Source organism: Trachurus trachurus (assembly GCF_905171665.1).
Source record: "Trachurus trachurus genome assembly, chromosome: 1".
NCBI lineage: Eukaryota > Metazoa > Chordata > Actinopteri > Carangiformes > Carangidae > Trachurus > Trachurus trachurus.
In genome coordinates, this window is record NC_139891.1 from 37,664,240 (window position 1) to 37,673,607 (window position 9,368).

At 39.4% G+C, this 9,368-nt stretch overlaps 1 protein-coding gene across 1 annotated transcript in view; it reads right to left on the reverse strand.

The window, feature by feature from the left end:
• LOC310985743 (uncharacterized protein) overlaps positions 1-9,368 on the reverse strand; it is a 204,856-nt gene that overhangs the window by 121,382 nt on the left and 74,106 nt on the right. The gene's annotated exons all lie outside the window — the stretch shown is intronic.

The window sequence follows — 9,368 nt, forward strand, 5'->3', positions numbered from 1 at the left end:
TTCAAATTAAAAGTCCGAAAAACATTATAAACAGTGGGGAAAATAAGTATTTGATCATCCCCTGCTGATTTTTATCCTCATTTCACTTGATCGAATGGAAAATAATTTGTTGCATATATTCATTCTGGATTTTTTTTTTGGGGGGGGGGGGGTATTCTGTCTCTCTCTGTTAAAATGAATTTACCATAAAAACTATAGACCACCCATTTCTTTGTGGGGGAGCGAACTTAAAATATCAGCACAAGATCAAATACTTATTTTCCCCACTTTATATTAAAGGAATACTTCACTCTATGTCATAATAATTCACCAATTGTCTACTCACCGTCATGCCAAGGAAGGGTTCGGAGAACTTTCAGAGTCATCAAAACACTTTCTGGTAACGTATTTTCATACCTATCAATGTCGTGATGTTGTGTGTGTGTGTGTGTGTGTGTGTGTGTGCAGGTTTGTTGGATTTCCCTCCGGTGAATCTGACGCTGAGCGAGTCGGGTCGAACCGTCAGTTTTGAAAACCCGTTCTCCTTCTACGAGGAGCTGAGAGGAGCCGACCGGCAGCATGACGCCTCCTTCAAGTTCAACGTCTCCTTCAACGGCAACGTGAGTCAGAACCACAACACTGAACAACTTCCATCCATCCTACAGGCCGACAGAAGTTTCTGGTGATCCGTAAACAGTGGAGAAGTGGCCAGCAGCTATCTTTTGTCTGCGTCTATCTCAGGATGTTTCCCGGCGTAGATCCGCCCCTGGACTGCAGCCTTCTGAATTGAATTGAAATCTTTATTTCGAACATGCATGAAACAAAACTTAAACAAAATCTCCTTGATCAGAGAGAAAAAAAAAGAAGAAGAAGAGTTTTACAAAGTATAAAATAAAAAGTATTAAATAAAACAACATCAAAATGGACAACATGTTCGAAAAGGAGTAGGAAGAAACTAGAAAATTTCCTCTGGGGAAATTTTGAAAGGGCCACGGGGCTACTGCCGGTTTTGCCATCTCTGTCAACATGGGAATCAAACCCACGATCTTAAGGTCAAGACAGAGCTAATCAGACAGACACATGATCATCTTTCTATAAGCACTGATATGGAGGAGCTGTAACCACATTAGGTTAACTGTGTGTGTGTGTGTGAGTGAGAGAGAGAGAGAAAGAGAGAGAGGAGAGCTCTACAAGGAAATACTATAAATAGTAGTAGCCTAATATTCGAAATAATATAAATGTTAAACATTATTTTGGGAGAAAAAAAAAGTTATCTGCATAAAACACATACCGAAACCGTACCGAGAACCGTGGCCAAAAACCGAGGCACAGGTACAGGTATTCCTGTTCTTTATGTGTGTTTTGAAAACAATCACGTCATCATGACAACACGTCATCATGATAATGACGTGTAATAACGACATGCAATGTGAACAAACTGAAGTTAATTGTCTGTGTTGTGTTCAGGAATCCTCGGGGTTCGTCAGCTGTGCTCCGTCTCAGCCGATCTGCAGATACGACCTGTCGTCCACTGAGAACGTGGACGAGTGCGTCGTGTTGAACGGAAGCTTGAAGCTCGGGAATCATTATGTGGATTTCAACCAGACTGAACGCGTCTGTCCCACATTACCTCCAGGTCAGTGAACGCCTCAGACTCGTCTGTTAACAGGAAGTGGAAAAATAAAGTGTGGAGGAAGAAGAAGTTAAAAACCAAGTTCTCCGTCCTTAAAGGGACAGTTCAGTTGAGGTTTTTTTTATGAGATGTTTAAGTACAGTAACGATCAAAACGTGTTCCACAGCTGTGAACGCTCATGGAACTGTCCAATAATAATCCAGGGTAGAATAGAGATTTAAGTGTTAACCGACTTCAAGGGGAAAGTTCAACATTTTTTTCAAATTGGCCCATTGCCATAATCCCTATAGTCATAGCAGTGGGTTCGTTACCTTTAATTGTCGGTGCAAGCTATTTTTAGAACGGCGGAGCAGAGCCGTGAGCTGCTCAGAGCTACGCTACGGAGGCTCATTATGGGATTTCTTGGTTTCCCTCATCAAACTCATCAAATACACAATCCAACAACTCCACAACGCTCTGGTGGACAAGTTGTGACCTGCACATTCACCACGCTATGAGATAATAACACAACGTTACCACACAGAGTTGTTTTAGAGGGAAATTCATGCAAAACCACTGATGCACGTTGCCTTCAGGGACAGTTTTTCATCAACAGTCTCTGTATTTCCCTCTAAAACAACTCTGTCTGGTAACGTTGTGTTATTATCTCATAGCGTGGTGAATGTGCAGCTCACAACTTGTCCACCAGAGCGTTGTGGAGTTGTTGGATTGTGTATTTGATGAGTTTGATGAGGGAAACCAAGAAATCCTATAATGAGCCTCCGTAATAGCTTGCACCGACAATTAGAAAGGTAACGAACCTACTGCTATGACTATAGGGATTATGGCAATGGGCCAATTTGTCAAAATGTTGAACTATCCCTTTACCTCCATGCTCACATTTCCTGTCGATCTCTGTACAAGAGTAAGTAACTTTGATAAATCTTTTTTTTTTTCTTTTCAGCGGACCACTCGGTGGCGTTGGCGGTGACGCTGTCTGTGCTGCTTTGTGTTTTCATCGTCGCAATCGCAGTGATAGTGAAGTGCGTCCTGAACGAAAAAGCTCACGTGAATGACACGCCATTACCGGGAACTCTGCTGGTGGTGAGGACAAACATGATCAGAAACAAAAACCAAAACATTATCTTTGACTTTGTTGTTCATCAAGAAAGAAAGAAAAAGACGGAGAAATTGGGTAGAAACAAAGAAAGAAGGAAGGAAGAAAAAAGACAGAGAAAGGGGATAGAAATTAATAAAGAAAGACAGAAAGAAAGAAAGAAAGAAAGAAAGAAAGAAAGAAAGAAAGAAAGAAAGAAAGAAAGAAAGAAAGGAGTACAGAAATAGGGGAAGAAAGAAGAAGAAGAGAGAGGGGGATGATAGATAGAAAGAGGTAGATAGAGAAGGGTAGAAAGAAAAATAAAGAAAAAGACGGAGAAATTGGGTAGAAACAAAGAAAGAAGGAAAGAAGAAAAAAGACAGAGAAAGGGGATAGAAATTAATAAAGAAAGAAAGAAAGGAGTAAAAAGACAGAAATAGGGGAAGAAAGAAGAAAACGAGAGAGGGGGATGATAGATAGAAAGAGGTAGATAGAGAAGGGTAGAAAGACTGAAAGAAAGAAAGAAAAAAAGAAAGGAGTAAAAAGACAGAAATAGGGGAAGAAAGAAGAAAAGGAGAAAGATAGAAAGAGGTAGATAGAGAAGGGTAGAAAGAAAGAAAGAAAGAAAGAAAGAAAGAAAGAAAGAAAAAGATGGAGAAATTGGGTAGAAACAAAGAAAGAAGGAAGGAAGAAAAAAGACAGAGAAAGGGGATAGAAATTAATAAAGAAAGACAGAAAGAAAGAAAGAAAGAAAGAAAGAAAGAAAGAAAGAAAGAAAGAAAGGAGTAAAAAGACAGAAATAGGGGAAGAAAGAAGAAAAGGAGAGAGGGGGTGATAGATAGAAAGAGGTAGATAGAGAAGGGTAGAAAGAAAGAAAGAAAGAAAGAAAGAAAGAAAGAAAGAAAGAAAGAAAGAAAGAAAGAAAGAAAGAAAAAGATGGAGAAATTGGGTAGAAACAAAGACAGAAGGAAGGAAGAAAAAAGACAGAGAAAGGGGATAGAAAGAAAGAAAGAAAGAAAGAAAGAAAGAAAGAAAGAAAGAAAGAAAGAAAGAAAGAAAGAAAGGAGTAAAAAGACAGAAATAGGGGAAGAAAGAAGAAAAGGAGAGAGGGGGGTGATAGATAGAAAGAGGTAGATAGAGAAGGGTAGAAAGAAAGAAAGAAAGAAAGAAAAAGATGGAGAAATTGGGTAGAAACAAAGAAAGAAGGAAGGAAGAAAAAAGACAGAGAAAGGGGATAGAAATTAATAAAGAAAGAAAGAAAGAAAGAAAGAAGTAAAAAGACAGAAATAGGGGAAGAAAGAAGAAAAGGAGAGAGGGGGATGATAGATAGAAAGAGGTAGATAGAGAAGGGTAGAAAGAAAGAAAGAAAGAAAGAAAGAAAGAAAGAAAGAAAGAAAGAAAGAAAGAAAGAAAGAAAGAAGATGGAGAAATTTGGTAGAAACAAAGAAAGAAGGAAGGAAGAAAAAAGACAGAGAAAGGGGATAGAAATTAAGAAAGAAAGAAAGAAAGAAAGGAGTAAAAAGAAATAGGGGAAGAAAGAAGAAAAGGAGAGAGGGGGTGATAGATAGAAAGAGGTAGATAGAGAAGGGTAGAAAGAAAGAAAGAAAGAAAGAAAGAAAGAAAGAAAAAGACGGAGAAATTGGGTAGAAACAAAGAAAGAAGGAAGGAAGAAAAAAGACAGAGAATGGGGATAGAAATTAATAAAGAAAGAAAGAAAGAAAGAAAGAAAGAAAGGAGTAAAAAGACAGAAATAGGGGAAGAAAGAAGAAAAAGAGAGGGGGGGTGATAGATAGAAAGAGGTAGATGGATGAAGATAGAGAGGGAAAGAAAGAAGTTAAAATACAGATGAAAGGTGAAAGGACAGGTGAAAGAAAGAAAGAAGAAAAAGAGAGAGAAAAGAGACAGAGGGTTTGAAAGAAAGAGATAGATAGATAGATAGATAGATAGATAGATAGATAGATAGATAGATAGATAGATAGATAGATAGATAGATAGATAGATAGATAGAAGATAGACAGACAGACAGACAGACAGCCAGACAGATAGATAGATACTGTAGATAGATAGATAGATAGATAGATAGATAGATAGATAGATAGATAGATAGATAGATAGATAGATACTAGATAGATAGATAGATAGATAGATAGATAGATAGATAGATAGATAGATAGATAGATACTAGATAGATAGATAGATAGATAGATAGATAGATAGATAGATAGATAGATAGATAGATAGATAGATAGATAGATAGATAGATACTAGATAGATAGATAGATAGATAGACAGACAGACAGATAGATTTGTTGTTCATCTTTATGGATCTTCTTGTTTTCTCTCTTTCTCAATTAAAGCACAACGACGGGCAGAGGACGGGGATGACGGGGACGTACAAGCTCCCGAGCGAAGAGGCTTCCCAGCTGATCTACACGCCCCGGGAGAGGGACGACGCGGACTGCGATGACTTCTGTCGGAGCGGCGCCTCGGTCAGCAGCAGCAGGTCGAGGCTGGACCCACAGGACGAGGACTCCATGAAAACAGAGAGTGTTCACATTGAAGACGAAGAGGAAGAGGAGGAGCAGGAGGAGGAGGAGATTAGGGACGAACCGGGAGGCTACGACCGTCCACATGTGATGGACATGGGCGACGGGGACATGGTCCAAGGATACAAGTAGAGCCGATGGAGACCGACGAGCGTTTATCGCTGGATTAGATCGGATGAACCTCATGAACTTTGACATTTTTTAATTTTATTTTTTAACGCTGCATTCACAGACACTGATGATTGTCTAAGGGAATCGGACCAACGATCTGCCTGTGTGGACCTCAAGTCAAGGGATAGTTCAACATTTTGGCAAATTGGCCGGGAACCCTGTTGGTGGTGAGGACAAACATGATCAGAAACAAAAACAAAAACATTATCTTTGACTTTGTTGTTCATCTTTGTTGTTTATCAAGAAAGAAAGAAAGAAAGAAAGAAAAAGACGGAGAAATTGGGTAGAAAGAAAGAAAGAAGGAAGGAAGAAAAAAGACAGAGAAAGGGGATAGAAATTAATAAAGAAAGAAAGAAAGGAGTAAAAAGGAAGAAATAGGGGAAGAAAGAAGAAAAAGAGAGAGGGGGATGATAGATAGAAAGAGGTAGATGGATAAAGATAGAGAGGGAAAGAAAGAAGTTAAAATACAGATGAAGGGGTGAAAGAAAGAAAGAAGAAAAAGAGAGAAAAAAGAGACAGAACTTTGACGTTTCCTCAGACTTTTTTTAATTTTATTTTTTAACGCTGCATTCACAGACACTGATGATTGTCTTTAGAAGGAGCCGCTGCTGCTGCTTCAAAGGGATAGTTCAACATTTTGGCAAATTATTGGCCCATTGCCATAATCCCTATAGTCATAGCAGTAGGTTCGTTACCTTTAATTGTCGGTGCAAGCTATTTTTAGAACGGTGGAGCAGAGCCGTGAGCTGCTCAGGAGGAGGAGGCTCATTATGGGATTTCTTGGTTTCCCTCATCAAACTCATCAAATACACAATCCAACAACTCCACAACGCTCTGGTGGACAAGTTGTGACCTGCACATTCACCACGCTATGAGATAATAACACAACGTTACCACACAGAGTTGTTTTAGAGGGAAATTCATGCAAAACCACTGATGCACGTTGCCTTCAGGGACAGTTTTTCATCAACAGTCTCTGTATTTCCCTCTACAACAACTCTGTGTGGTAACGTTGTGTTATTATCTCATAGCGTGGTGAATGTGCAGCTCACAACTTGTCCACCAGAGCGTTGTGGAGTTGTTGGATTGTGTATTTGATGAGTTTGATGATGAGGGAAACCAAGAAATCCCATGAGCCTCCGTAGCGTAGCTCTGAGCAGCTCACGGCTCTGCTCCGCCGTTCTAAAAATAGATTGCACTGACAATTAAAGGTAACGAACCTACTGCTATGACTATAGGGATTATTATGGCAATGGGCCAATAATTTGCCAAAAATGTTGAACTATCCCTTTGAGAGTTTATATTTTGTAAATGAGAGACATTGGCGGGGGTGTTTTGTTTTTATTTAAATGCACAACAAAAATAGACAAACACTCGACTCATTTTCTCCCTCGTCTCCATGACAACGCATCATGTGGACGACGTGGATATTTGTTTAAATGCAAACAGATCCTGGTTCAGCTTCTGTTGTTGTCGTTCTTCTTGTTGTGTTATCTCTCTGGTGTCGGTCTTTGTCGTCGTCCTCCTCCTCTTCTTCCCTCAGGGTTTTTATGTTTTTATCGTTCATGTTGTAAACACGACAGCCTGCTTGGACTTTTACCGCCGCCGTCATCATATTGTCCGCCACGCCTCGTTACCTCCACCCACACACAGCTCAGCTCCTCTCCGCTCGTCGCCAAAACCTCAAACCTGTAGAACCGGCTCCGAGGGCGACAACCGCATGTTTTGTCTCAGACCTTTTGACTTGTTGTTTTAATCCATTGTTGTATGAAATAAAAATGTTTCACTCATAAGTCACAGTTTAAACACGTCTCAGGTTTAGTTTTTGTTTAGGTTTTTTTTTAAATCTGTGAGCACGTGATCGATGAGCTCATCATAGCTCCACAACATGTTAATTTTATAAAAATCTTTTATAATAAAATCTAAAAATTAAAGCTCCTGCCTCCTGTTCATGTGACTTAAATCAAAGACAAGACGCTTCATTGCCACATCACTTCCTGTATCTGTCCCTGTCATGGCCCTGCCCCCTTTAGGGGTTGTGGCCAAAAATTTGTTTAAAGGAATCCATCTGCAATCCAAGTGTCCTGAAGGGAGATAGTCCAGAGTTTACTGGAAACGACGTCATTTAATTAGGACATTTTTACAGTCTTAACAGTCCTGTATTGCAGAGCGTGCCCAGGCAAATTCAATCCAGGACTGTTTAGGCTGTAAAAATGTCCTAAATTACGTTGTTTCGAGTAAACTCTGGACTATCTCCCTTCAGGACACTTGGATTGCAGTGGACGAGCAGTGTGGAGGAATACTAAATGGTTTTTGTGTAGTTTTATGGACGTTTTTGTGTTGGGCGCTATTAGGTCGCTTTCACACCTGAAAGTCCAGGCCACGGTCCGGACCAGAAGGAAGAACTGATACATTGTTGCAATTAAGTTTTGGTCCGGTCTGTGTTCACACTGTCTCTTGTCAAAAAAAAGCTCTTTTTTGTAAACAAATGACACGTGGTCTACAGGTTGTTCAGCTATTGGTCAGAAAATTTGTGAGGGAAAATCACTTTCTGTAATTTTTTTCCTATTCATCAACAATGGAGAGCAGCAGCTTTGACAGCTCTCCTTTACAAGGAGACTGTGGCAGACTTTCACCGCTCCCTGAATGAATGAAACGATATTGCCTTGGTCGAGCCAAAAGCCGAAAAATCTATTCGTGGTTGACAATTTATTATGGGAAACACTGCTGTTTTGGTTTGCTTCCTGTATTAAAAGTCCGATTACGTTCTCACCTGAAGCGAACCGGACTGTGGTTCACTTCGAACCGGACTGAGTCCTGACTTTTTTGGGGGACCATGGTCCGCTTTGTTTGGTCCGACAAAAGTCCGGACCGTGGTCCGGGGGCGTGTTCACACATGAAATTTTGGTCCGGACCAAACAAGGCTAGTGTGAAAGCGACCATACTCTCATATAAAGTTTTCATTGGACTAGGAACTGGCCTCCCAGGTCTCCAGATGCACTTTGAGGAATAAAAAACTACTCCAGAGTATTCATCAGCATGAGGGGGAGGCAATAATGACCGAATTTCACTTTTTGGTGAACTATTCCTTAAATGACCTCAGTGTCAGAGGAACTTCCTTTTTCCTTTGTGTGTTTTTATTTATTTTTCTGCTGTGGAAAATCACTCGAGCTGTTTTATTGTTTTTTTCCCAGTCACAACAATAAAAGCAGTTTTTATTTATCAGATGTTTAATTGATTAAACATGAGAAATGTTTGTTTTATATATATACACACACATTTGTAAAAATGTTCCAGTACCAAAACCATGTGTCTGAGATTTAATGTTGAAAATAAACATTTTATTTTGAAATACATGATCCATCTCCAAATGTTTTTTTTTTTTTTTTTTGGAGGTGGGCGGGAGGGGAATTTCTTTGTTGACATTTGAATCCACCTGTTATGTACACGCTGAGTTGGAAACAGAAACAGCTGCTCCTGATCTGAACAAACTCCTCTGATACACACTCATTAGTTTAATGTGAAGTATAAACGTCCAACCTGAGAGATAGAAACATCTATTTGGTTTTTATGTGTGGATTAAAACAAAGATAATATAGAAATATTTATAAATGTGCAGCTTGTTTGTTGCTCAGCTGCCGTTTCCTCCTTCCTCTTCAATTTTATCACATCTTCCTTTAAAATGTGTTTTCTTTAAAGTTGTTGAATGTTGAGAAACGAGAACTCACACAGGAGGATCGATCTGATAACAAGTTAATATTTCATTTCATCATTTTAGTTTATATCAAAAAACACAAAAAAGCCACTCAGGTTTATTGAGACGCAGCAGAACGAGCTTCGTGTTCATTAATCCTCAAGTTAAAGGGATAGTTCAACATTTTGGCAAATTGGCCCATTGCCATAATCCCTATAGTCATAGCAGTAGGTTTGTTAACTTTATTTATCGGTGCAAGCTATTTTTAGA